This window comes from Thermobia domestica, chromosome 4, assembly GCF_964235325.1.
Source record: "Thermobia domestica chromosome 4, izTheDome1.hap1.1, whole genome shotgun sequence".
NCBI classification, from domain to species: Eukaryota; Metazoa; Arthropoda; class Insecta; order Zygentoma; family Lepismatidae; genus Thermobia; species Thermobia domestica.
Genome location: NC_137457.1, coordinates 30613229 through 30625307, shown reverse-complemented (window position 1 = coordinate 30625307; position 12079 = coordinate 30613229). Strand labels below are relative to the sequence as shown.

General features: G+C 35.9%; 1 long non-coding RNA gene across 1 annotated transcript; it reads right to left on the bottom strand.

Moving 5' to 3' along the window:
- Positions 1-682: 682 nt before the first annotated feature.
- On the bottom strand, positions 683-11867 carry LOC145683813 (uncharacterized). Its single transcript, XR_014131181.1, has 2 exons — positions 10509-11867; positions 683-5384 (listed from the first exon to the last, which is right to left on the bottom strand). It is a non-coding gene; the product is annotated as an uncharacterized LOC145683813 (long non-coding RNA).
- Between the last annotated feature and the right edge of the window lie 212 nt (positions 11868-12079).

Here is a 12079-nt window from a genome sequence, read left to right as displayed (position 1 = left end):
AACCCCCCCCCCTCAACCTCGACGTGCTTCAATTACCACACTGATATAAAATAATAAATGCTTGTTTGCATGGGAATTAAAGAATACTGTTTTGCATTCCGTGTCTCTTGCTTGGTTCTGAAGAATTTTGGATAAAATCAGGCATAACAGATTTAAACCATTTATGCTCCATTATTTAAAAAAAGAAAAATCTTCGGCTTCACGTTCGAGAAGTGTTTAAAAATCCACAATTTCGGGGGAAAGTAAATATCACTTCGCAGTTATATAGTAATTATGAGAGAAAACTTTAAGAATACAATGAACATATAGTGCAGTACACGAAGATAAGATTTTAATGAAGAAAGGAACAAATTAGTAACAAGCTGAAAATTGGCACAGATGTTGGTAATAATTTTCTGAACAACATACTAAAAGTTCCGTAAAATCCCTCGTGTCCTTCGCCGCCATATTGGAAAATGGCTGCTGGAAGTGTCAAATGAACAATACCCAGATAAAAATAGCAATATCTTCGCTATGGTTGAACATAAAGAGACAGACTTAGTGCCATTTTATATAACCTAGATAACACAATATCTTTATAGATAAGCAATTTTTCATAAAACGCATACTTCTTGAAATATTTAGCTCTAAATTCTAAAATTCCGAAAACTACCGTCAACCTGATTTAAAATTTTATTGATCTTAGGAGGTAATTATTAGCAAATTAAAATTTCACATAGAAAATGTTACAGTCTATTTAAATGACATATTTAAAATCCCACATTTACAAAATAATTACAAAATATTTACAAATTTATGTTGATATAATACAAAATTGTGTATCTACAGCTGTAATACAAAATTTATGCTGATACAAAAAAAAATTAAATATTTGAGTTTTACGTCCCACGATTATGCCGGTTAGGCTAAAGGAGACGGTGATGATGAGTAATGAATGAAATGGTGGAATGAAGAAAGTGGGAGGAAACGGGAAAACCCCGAGAAAACCCACGCACACGGTGTTTGTCCACCACAAAGTTCACATGGCGGGAGCAGGGTTTGAACCCGAGACCCCTAGCGCCAGAGGTGAACGCTTTACCACTGAGCCACCGCGGCCCCTAAATGCTGATACAGTAAAATAAGGTTTTTATATGGCACACGTATACTATGTGTCACACCTTCCTAGTATCTGTCTCAGTCCTCCCTTATGTAGGGAGGAATGATACACTTTATACCCCTCGACATAATTGCAAATAACTACTGATCTATACAATGAAAAAATATACATAAAATCCCAACATATTATACCATCATCACACCGCTTTTCATACGAATATGTTTATTTGTTTGAAAGAGAAAAGATTTTATATAAATTTTGTCATATCTCCCCAGTCTCTTATTCAATATTTTCGAAAAGTGTCTGTTACAATTTGGTTACTTGAAGCTTAATGTCATGATGTTATCTAATGCAGAAGAGGAATATAGTGACCATGATCTTTGAGACTATTGTGCTGAAACATCACCAGAACATTCGCGAAAACGACGCACAAATCCGAAACTCTGGAAAGGGAATATTGAGAGCAAGAAACGGCGGAAAGTAAGAAATAAAGGTTGCTCCATAGCATGTAAACATAATGAAAAATCTTTCTATAAAGCAAGTAAACTTACAGAAGATGAAGTGGGTGAATTCCACAGAAAGTACTGGTCACTGCCTACTTCTACAGATCAAACAAAATTTATACAACGGAATATCAGAGTGAATCTTATGAGAAGACGTCGAGTACATCCTGACAAAATGAAAAGAGAACAGAACTTTACTACCAGCTTTTATGTTCAGGGCCCTATTCAGGTGTGTAAGACCACTTTCATTAGTATTTTGTCAGTCAAGCGCAGAAAAGTTGAGTTCGCAGCCAGGCTGATAACTAAGGCAGATGAGGAAATAGTGAAGAAGCGTGGAGAAAAAAAAAAATTGAGCATATGAAGCAGTTTAAATGCAGAGAAAGGCATTATGGGAGGGATAAAACGCCAATGAAATCATACTTACCATCAAGTTTGTGCATTAAAAAAAATGTGGAAAATGTACCAAAAAGAATACAATAATTGGGAGTGCAAGTACGGAATGTATTGGCATGTCTTTAATTATAAATTCAATTTGGGATTTGATTGTAAGAAAACTAACATATGTAGTGAATGTGTAAAACTTAAAACAGAAAGACGATTCGCGAAAACTGAAGAGGATAAGAAAAGAACCATTGTGAATTATTTGGCTCTTTAAAGAAGAGCAAGTGTCTTTTTCAAGGAGTTAAATCTTCGACCACCTCAAAGTGTTACTCTTGTATTCGATATGTTGCAAAACCAGCCACTTCTTAAAACTTAAATAAACGAGGCTTATTATTCTCTTCAGATTTGGTATTACGTATTTTGTGTTGTTATACATGACTACACTGGCCAGCTTAATAAAAACACAGTTCATTTCTATCGTTGGTTGGAATGTGAGTGTGGCAGAAGATCAAATGAAATCGTGTCGTTCGTCTGGTATTTTCTAAATCGTGTTTTGCCACAACATTTCAAAGCACCCTTAAGCGAATCAGTAGGTACACTGTCCATATTCTATGACAACTGTACAGGACAGAACAAGAATTACGCCATTCTCTTTATGTTAATGAAGTTCTGAGCAAAAGCAAAACTTGATTTGCATTGGGTATTTCCCATGAGAGGGCACTCATATTTGCCAGCAGATAGAGCCTTTGGATTGGTGGAGAAACAGCTTAGGATGAAGAGCCAGATCATCGACCCTAAAGAGTGTGATGAGATTTTTTTCATCAGTAGGAACACTTCATAATGAGAAACAGGTGATTGTGCAAACTTGGGGGGAATCAGTGAAACCTTCCTTAAAAGTGAATAAAGGATTTAATATAACTGATGCCATCCATTATTGGTTATTGGTGAACCGATTAGCTCCTCCTGAACTTAGAGGAGGTGGCAATATGCATGTAATATCACGAAATGAAATACTGCCTTCAATTCGTGCCATGTGAGGAACATCAGAATAACAATACTTATTTCAGTCTTATGCTGTAGGAAACGTAACTCTAGTTCTTCATTTTTAGGGAAAATTTGAGAGACACTTCTAACGTAATTCACCAATGAACTCCTTGTAAAGAATTTTAAAATATCAATATACAGAAATGTCCAGTGGCTGGAGTTTATGATTGGTATGAGATAGAAAGATTAATGAAATGACTCCATTAGTGTGTGTGTGTGAGCTGCTCCCGAACTACCAGGTGCAGAATCCAAGAGTATATGCTCCTCAAAATGCACTTGTTGAAAGACGAAGAAAGGAAGTATGCTGTTTTCAGCTGCCTTTACTGCACAACACAAAGTGACCAAAGAGCCTCTTTCAGTGCTGGTGGCTTCAGAATTCAGAATTAAAGGATAAAGGTTATCGGGATGCAATGTCTGTACCCATGAAGAACAGGCCCGGAAAAAGGTCGAAATGAAATGACAACACCAATTTTTTATTTTTGACAGCACGTACAGTGTACAAAGTTATCATTCTATGTAAATTTACTGCGATTTCTTATTAAAAGCCAACTTTAATTTGGCAACAGGTTTAATGCTGTAGTGTTAGATTTCTGGCTTCAATAGTTTTCATGGGGTTGCCAAGTTTAAACTAAAATGGATTAGGTAGCTCTTTCTCACTCGCACTCTCGCTCTCTCTCTCTCTCTCTCTCTCTCTTCCAGCAAAATCTGGAATAACGCTGTTGGGGTAAGCCAGAAAAGAATTAAAGTAATAGAGTAGTAATCAAGTAGTCATTGTTCCATGCCTGTTCTAACTGCAAAATTATTCAGCCTCAACGTTCTCCTTTGATGTTATTACTACTCTTGCTAACGCCATCTTATTTGTTTTCTCCTAGCCTTCCGGCTGGTCTAATAGACAACGCGCGTGTCGTTGGCGCACAGGATCCCCGGCTCGATTTCCAGTTGGAGAGCTTTCAAATTTGAATGCATTACGATGGTTCGGATCCACCTTACATTATAGGCCCATGTCTCTTATAGCCTCGATGATAAAAAAGGAATTAGTAACTTCTACCAACCATCAAATAGAGAGAATATAATAAATAAATAAATACAATAAAATAAATAAATATACCCAGATACTCCCGTACGATATCACTGATCGTCTAACTGAGAATGGCTGAATAGATCAATTAAAGCGTTATAAAATTCGTAAAGTTTTACAACCGTAAAGCCAACCTAATCACATGCGAAAAACTAATGAAAAGGGTTCCGTTTTTATTAGCCATATTCTAAAAGACTTGTTTGTATAAATTCTTTGGTGGGTAAAATTATCATAGTTTCTCTCCTGAATTTTTTCCTATTTTCCACTATATTTTCTCTATATTGCAAAATATCATCTTTCCTCTCGTAACTGAAATGTTCCCACAGGATTAAACTCTTTTTGGTGAGTGACGTTGTAAGCCAGGGCGCAAAATTTCCGGTCGCCATTGGCGACCAGAAATTTAGAGTTGGCGAACAGTGTTCAATATGAATGGTTTCTGCCTAAACTTACAGGGCTGCGCAGTAATATATTGTCACTGAGTAAGAGAAAACACGGAATGTGAAATCTTCAAAACGGACATGGAAAGTGAAGTCTTCACAACGTTGTAATTTGATCCTCCTTTCATTATGAGATTCCCAAATTTGTTTCCAATTGCCACATTTTGTGTAGTTTTACCTGTGAGTACTGCTTCATGTGAGAGAGACTTCAGCAGTGTCAAAAGAGTTAAGACTGTCTACAGGTTTTCACTGAAGACTTACACACTGGATGATTTGCTGACAATTTGCTTAAGGATTTTGATCCGAAATCTGCAATCGAAACTCGTACTTCAGTGCAGAGAGACAGCGTTACACAAACGTGAAGTCTTAAGGTAAGATAATGTTTAACATGTATATGAATTGTCCAATTCCAAACTGATTATTCTCAATCTAATTGTCTAGTTTTGAAAGCATTGATATAATCCTTTTCTTTGTCAAACCAAAGGCCGTGGGGAAGGGGGGGACGGACCTCTCATAATTTGCACGTGAGAGATACTGGCGATCATCATTTTTGGATTGGCGAGTGCGTCTGACTTTGAAATTTTGCGCCCTGTTGTAAGCTGTCCTATATCCCCACATTTCCATTGCACTTTTACACTCAATCTGAATATCTACAACTTCTTCTTGCATGAAGTCCTCTTGCCAACGAAATGAAGCTGAAAATGAATTATGCGCAGTATTAATGATTTTCTTCCTGTATGTTTCAATATATGTCCTCATGAAAGGGTGAAAATTCAGGCCAAAGAACTCCAATAATCTCTCGACTTCTGTTCGACTCCAGAGATAAGTCCTCATATTGTAGAACTCTGAAAAGACACAAGAAAAGTAATGTTAGCTTCAGTGCGGTGCAACGACATTGCGCAATTTTTTTCTAAGGAGTAGATCGTTCATAATCTCTGTAATCTATGGCTTATTAACGAGGAGCAGAAAATGCTGACATTGCGCAAATTTCCATCGCGACGTTGCCAACAACAGGATTCAGGAAATAGTGTAAACTTCTGCACCGAAATAAAATGTATAAACGTCATTCCTTTGTGAGATACACTTTTATTGCATTCTAATATTTAAAAAACAAAATATGTATTTACAGAACATTTCACGTTTACAGCTTAAATTCCTGGAACTTAAAACCTACATCTTTTGAAAGTGTCATACGTGCCTTCTCATGGTTTATCTGTGAACTTCCCAACTCAGCTTATTTCCTCGTGACGAACTCGCTCCTTTTGACTTCTCTTATCTTTCGACCTGGTTTGCTGGTTGTAATTCTCGTTCCTCATTGGCTTGTTATATTATTGTCTTATTATATCCACAACCGCAACCAACTGACCACTCATTTTTTTAACAATTTATACGAAAATAATATATATAACAAATCTTTCTCACAACACCGAAGAACTTTAACTAAGATTACAAATGTAAATATAAGTATCATTTATAGAAAGGTGAAAGGATAGTTACTAACATACGTGGTATACACACCTGAAATATGTACACAAATGGTTGGTTGTGATTGAACAAAACTGAAAAATATAAAGAAATCCTTATCTCTGATTGGTTGAACGCCTGTCCACTATATTTAAAAGGAACTTCTAGAAATATTTAGACCTATATTTTTGTTTATTTTATACGTGAGTTTGTTTTCCTTACAGATTTTTAATAACTATTTGCTTCCAATAACTATTTTCTTATAATTTTAATCTTACAGGCAACCTTACAGTTAGACGTGATACAGAAAATTATTGACTGGAACATGTTGCTCCGTCCCCCCTCTCTAAAGACGCCCCTTCCACATATAATAGCGATAACTAAAAATGCTATTATCATCCATAACTTTGTATTTTATCCCTGAAACGACTTGTTTTGGTGTCTGGTTTTATTAGTCGAATAGTTATGGTAATGACGACAACGTTATGGTAATGATGATAATGGTAATTGTTATGGTAATGATGATAATGGTAATAGTTATGGTAATGATGATAATGGCAACGTTATGGTAGTGAGGCAACGTTATGGTAATGATTATGGTAATAGTTATGGTAATGATGGCAACGTTACACTTTTGTGTCTGTGTGTGTAATTTCCAATTTTGTTGCCTACTTATTAAGGTTTTATCTGTGTCAACAGATAAGAGAGTGAAAGTTTGCGCAATTTCAGTGCACTCCCTTCAGTCTTCATAAAGAGAGAAAAATGATAATGTCACTACTTTTACTGGAAGACGGACTTCAGGGGGGGGCGGTGGGTTGTAATACTGCTACTTAGAGCTACTTTTAAGAGCTCCAAACTCTGGGATGGGTTTTATTTATATGTAAAATAATATTTTTTCTCTTCGGGGGGGGGGGGAATCGCCCTCTCTGGATCCGCCCCTGTTACTGGTAGAGGAACACGGTTTGATCTTCCGTGACAGCTCAAATGATCCGGAGTCCACATAGTGTAAACGATGTGCTTGTTTCCTCTTGCCTTGTGTCAGAGTCACTGTTCACAGAGGGAAGGAGAGGGTAGTTGCTTTCTCTTAGCCAAATAATCATAATAACCAAGAACTATGTAAAAATTAAAAAGAAATATAATAATTTACTTATTTAGACTTAGTTGTCTATTGAGGGCATTAGGACATTATAAATCCGTAACAGTAAAGAAGTGTGATGAATCCATCTCAACAGTGAAGTATTCTGTGTACTGCAATATGATATAGTATATACTGTAGTAAATTAACTACAGTACTACGGTACTGTAGTACTGTAGTATATACTGTAGTAATTGGAGAAACGAATAGATGAACAACAAAAATATTGCTCTTTCACAATTTCTTGTTTCAATAACTCCTTCGTGACTACTTAGTGCAACGTAATTTACTCGCGATCATAGGACCTCGGTTCAGTTAAATTATACTCCATGAATACATGTGATTAACTTTTATTGTCTTTTTTTAACTGCCAATTCAACCATAACTATATAACTTATGTAAGTAAATTTCTAATTTAAAACCAAATAACTCACAAATAACAAAATATAGGAAACATTAATATAACAACTTGCTATTCAGGAGCAAAATTTTAAGTCGTACACTGAACGAGAAATCTCAAATTTGCAGTAATTGCACGTTTTGATTATTTTGGTAATAAGCCGAAATAACTACGTAGATTAAATCGAACAAATAATCAAAAGATAACTAGGTTAATATAAATTTACGAATTTTTACGTTTAACTTTCTCTTATCAATCTGAACCAGAACGTACTTAAAGGCAGTTACTAAATGGACGTCGCAAAACATTCAAGTCAGAACAAGTTATTGAAGCACAATAAAAAGAATCCCACTAATAACAGGAGGAAAAGAATAGGTTCAAAATTTAGTAAGCTTTAGCCTAAATACTTAGCCTCCCGTTACAATGGATACTTTTGTTCTTGTCTTCAATCCATTTTACTTTCCTCAATTCAACTCATAATTAATAAATTCTAAAGGGAAGAAAAAAATAAACCTAGGACCTGGGTTCGAGTCTTCGCAGGTCCCGTCTTCTCTATCGAATCCAACTGGCAGCCAGTTACTGGCTTTGCAAACGCCCGCTACACGAGGTCTACAACTCAGCTAGCAGATGGCAGGCCAATCAGTTACGAGTTAGTCAAGGCCAAGACACCATTCACCCGAGCGTTAAAAACGCGAACCAAATAATCAAGGCGAGCAGCTACTGTCACAAGGATGGTACACATTTTCTCTTTTAACCGCTTAACGGTCGAATTTATTTTAGAGAAACGTCCCGAAAAGGTCATATTTTTTTATTTCATATTTTAAATCTATCATAAATGCGTGCTAACACGATCTATTTTAAAAGTCAATAAACCAAAACAAAAGACGGTTAATTTGCTTGTTAAGATTTGCTACCTGCACCTTTTCTTCTCACAACGAAACATTTCGCTTAAATACAGATTCGAACGGAGAAATATAGTTTCAACGTAATAACTCGGGATAATCCAAATTTACATATTACCCTTGAACGTAATAATTCGAGTAAAACCGTTAAGTGGTTAAAAAACTTTTACATTTTTTTTTCTTAGAGATCAACGAAAATTCACGTTACACTAGGTATCGGTAGCAATAGTTGATAATTGTTTTGTGTTCATGCCCCTAACGGATTATATAATGTAGGGTATAGAACAGTACGGTTCATTGCAAAGATTAGCCTGTGTACCTTCGATGTGGGAGATCGATTTCCGGTACGAGCCTAATCTCAGTCACGTAAATAATGTTTTTTATTCTGGTGACACCCTACCGCCACTTTGCTAAGCTAATTCAGACACAAATATTATATATAGAAATCCAATAATGTAGATCTACTTCAGAGATCAAGTGGGGAGCGTGTGCATGCCTCATTGAGGATAGCACGCACAATCAGTTGAATGGGCACAAGAACGAGTTACCGCGAGCTCATTTAGGGCAGTGAGCTAAATTGAGATAAATGAATTTTATTAGAATATTCAAAAATCCATTATTCGAATTTAATAGTACAAGGTTACACCACTCAATGGGTCTAACGATTGTGTTTATATGTTACACATCAATATTTCATTACCAATCCTATAATATGCCATACCTCATTTCTTTGGAAAATAAATCTGAAGGAGCAGTTTACTTTGTAGATAGTCTTTTTCGGACAATTTTCTCCAAATTTCAATACCGATTTTGATTATATTTGATAAAGAAATATTTTATTATTAATACTACGAAATGGCGTACGTCAATTTTATTAAAAAAGACTCGCAAAGAATCGTTTACTTTTGGAGTAAGGCTATTTTTTTTTAATGCTTCAGACGATATTGTTTGTATTTCATAAAGAAATTTTATCAAAAACCGTACAGCAGAACAACTCATTTCTCAAGAAAAGTTCTATAAAGCATACTTACTCTTGGAAATAAGTTTTACAAATAGTTTCTGTAGAAGTGTTCCTTGTTTTTATCATTCTCACTCTTCTCATGTAACTTTGCTCATATTTCATAATTAATATTTCAGTAATAACTCTACACAGGGGGGCACGGGGATCCCCTAATTTTTTACTGGTTCCCTAAAATTTTCACGATAGGGGTTGTAAATGAAATTAGGGATGGGCAAAACCGGTTTTTATATAAAAAAACGAAAACCGGTTTCTATAAAAACCGAAACCCGAAAAACCGACATTTCGGTTTTCTCCAAAACCGGTTCGGTTTTCTCCGAAACCGGTTCTGTTTTCTCCAAATCCGGTTCGGTTTATCACCGAAACCGGTTTCGGTTTTCTCCAAAACCGGTTCGGTTTTCACTGGTTTCGGTGAAAACTTTTCGAAAACACATAAGACTATTTCTGTGGGAATGGATTCGGTTTCCGGAGAACAACGAAACACCATTCTGGTCAGAAATAGAACAAATTTTGAAAAAACCGGAATCGGTTTTGGAAGAAAACCGAAACCGCATCAGGTGAAAAACCGAACCGGTTTTGGAGAAAACCGATAACCGGTTTCGGAGAAAACCGAACCGCTTTTGAAGAAAACCGAAAAACCGGTTTTTGCGCCCACCACTAAATGAAATATAATATGATGATAAACTATAAAATATGGTGTGATCGGGGCCCCCAAACTTCTACCGCCCCCCCCCCCCTACTTTTTTGACTCTACAGTATGGCATGAATTAATTTAACGAAGGACAGTCAAAAGTTTAGTTCAGTGACACGAACTGCTAATAGAAGAAGAATTATTCCGAAAATTTGGAGGTTTAGAAGAAATGACACAGCTACTGAGATAGGTAGCAATCATAATTGGAATAATGATACTTTTCAACGTAATTTTACCCAGTAAGTTATTGTTTTTTGAACATCTATTTGCATGATCTTAGCCTTTCTGCTTGAGAAGTAAGTTTTTCTTTCTCACAAAATATTATCAGTACAATAAATAATACTTGAGAGAAACTTTACCTGAATCGATTAGAATACAGTGTTTGGAATCTGACAGTTGCTCTGTAGTCTGCTTCCAAGGCTGAACACAGTCGAGCAGTACTGAAACAATCTGCTCTCGGAATACACCATTTCTTGTGTTTCCGTGAATTCATAGTGCTCCTAGGATCACTTGCTACAAGTAAAACTCTGATATTTAACCTGGAAAATAATACAGAATGACAGAAAAAATCGTACTGGTCTTCTCAAATTTGCCATCCTACTATTTGTTTTCAATGTAATGTAACGAAACCTAACTTAAACTAATTTAACCAAACTTAAACTAACACAATCTGTGAAAAAGAATATACATCACTAATTACCCATACTAGTCCAAATTTCTCCATATATGCACTCGGCACAACTGTTATGAAACTTTTTTTTTGTTGTTGTTGTTGTTTTGCTCTAACGTAACTTCAACTAACCGAGCCAACTTAACCTAAAATAGTCTCACTTTAAAAAATCTCAGTGGTCACAAACTACTATAATAAATTATATTTATAGGCAATACGAACTAACATTTTTTTTTGTTGCTTCTAATGTGTTGTAACTAAAACTACGAGGGGGAGTCCGAAAATAAATTTCCCCTCTTGTTTTCTCCAGGAAAGCGAACAGCAATGGAGGAGTCCTGATCTCGCACCCAGTGACTCTAACTATTTCCTTTTGTGACGAAGACTCTCGGCGGCAGGTGTTTTGGAAGCAATGATGAAATAACAAAAGCTGTTCGACGCTTCTTCCGTATACAGAACCCTGAATTTTTCCTGGAAGGGCTTTCGAAGCTTATAGACTGGTTTGACAAATGTATCGATGTGCGTGGTACTTTTGTGGAAAAATAAAGGTACATCTGATCTTTAATGTCACATGCTGTTTTTCGGACTCCCCTTCGTAATTTAATTCAATATATTTAACTTACGATAACATAACTTTAAAAATGTTGGTAAGTCACAAAGTACTGTATCAAATTCCTTCATGTATACAATCATCAACTTTTACGAAACGACTTTCTGCCCCTAATGAAATTTAACCCAAACTAACGCAACAAATTTCTCCTAAAGTAACCTAACCTTTGAAATCTTGATGAGTCACCATCTACTACAGAGCTGTGTTGTGGCTATATGGTTATCGTACGCCGATATGCAGCAGAATGCTCGGGTTCGACTCCCAGTGGGAGCTAATGTGGGTTTGGATTCCACGTTTATCTGTATATCCTCATATAGGTTCGGTGTTAAAAGGGACGCTAAACTCAAAATTCAATCAACCAACTACTACACTAAATTCCTACGTATATGTAATCACCAACTCATACGAAATATACTTTTCTTCTTATGTTACCTAACTTAATATAGCCTAGTCCAACTCCCAAATTCCTCCATGTACGTAATTGTCAACTCCTACAAAAAGAATGTTTGTTCCTTATGTAACCTAATCTAACCTAAAGGAATCTGAATTTTAAAATGTTGATGGATCAATAAGTACATCAAATTACAAACACTGTTTGGCTCTCACCCGTTGTTGTTATTAACCTGTAACAATTTTCCAGTCGTGATTGAGAA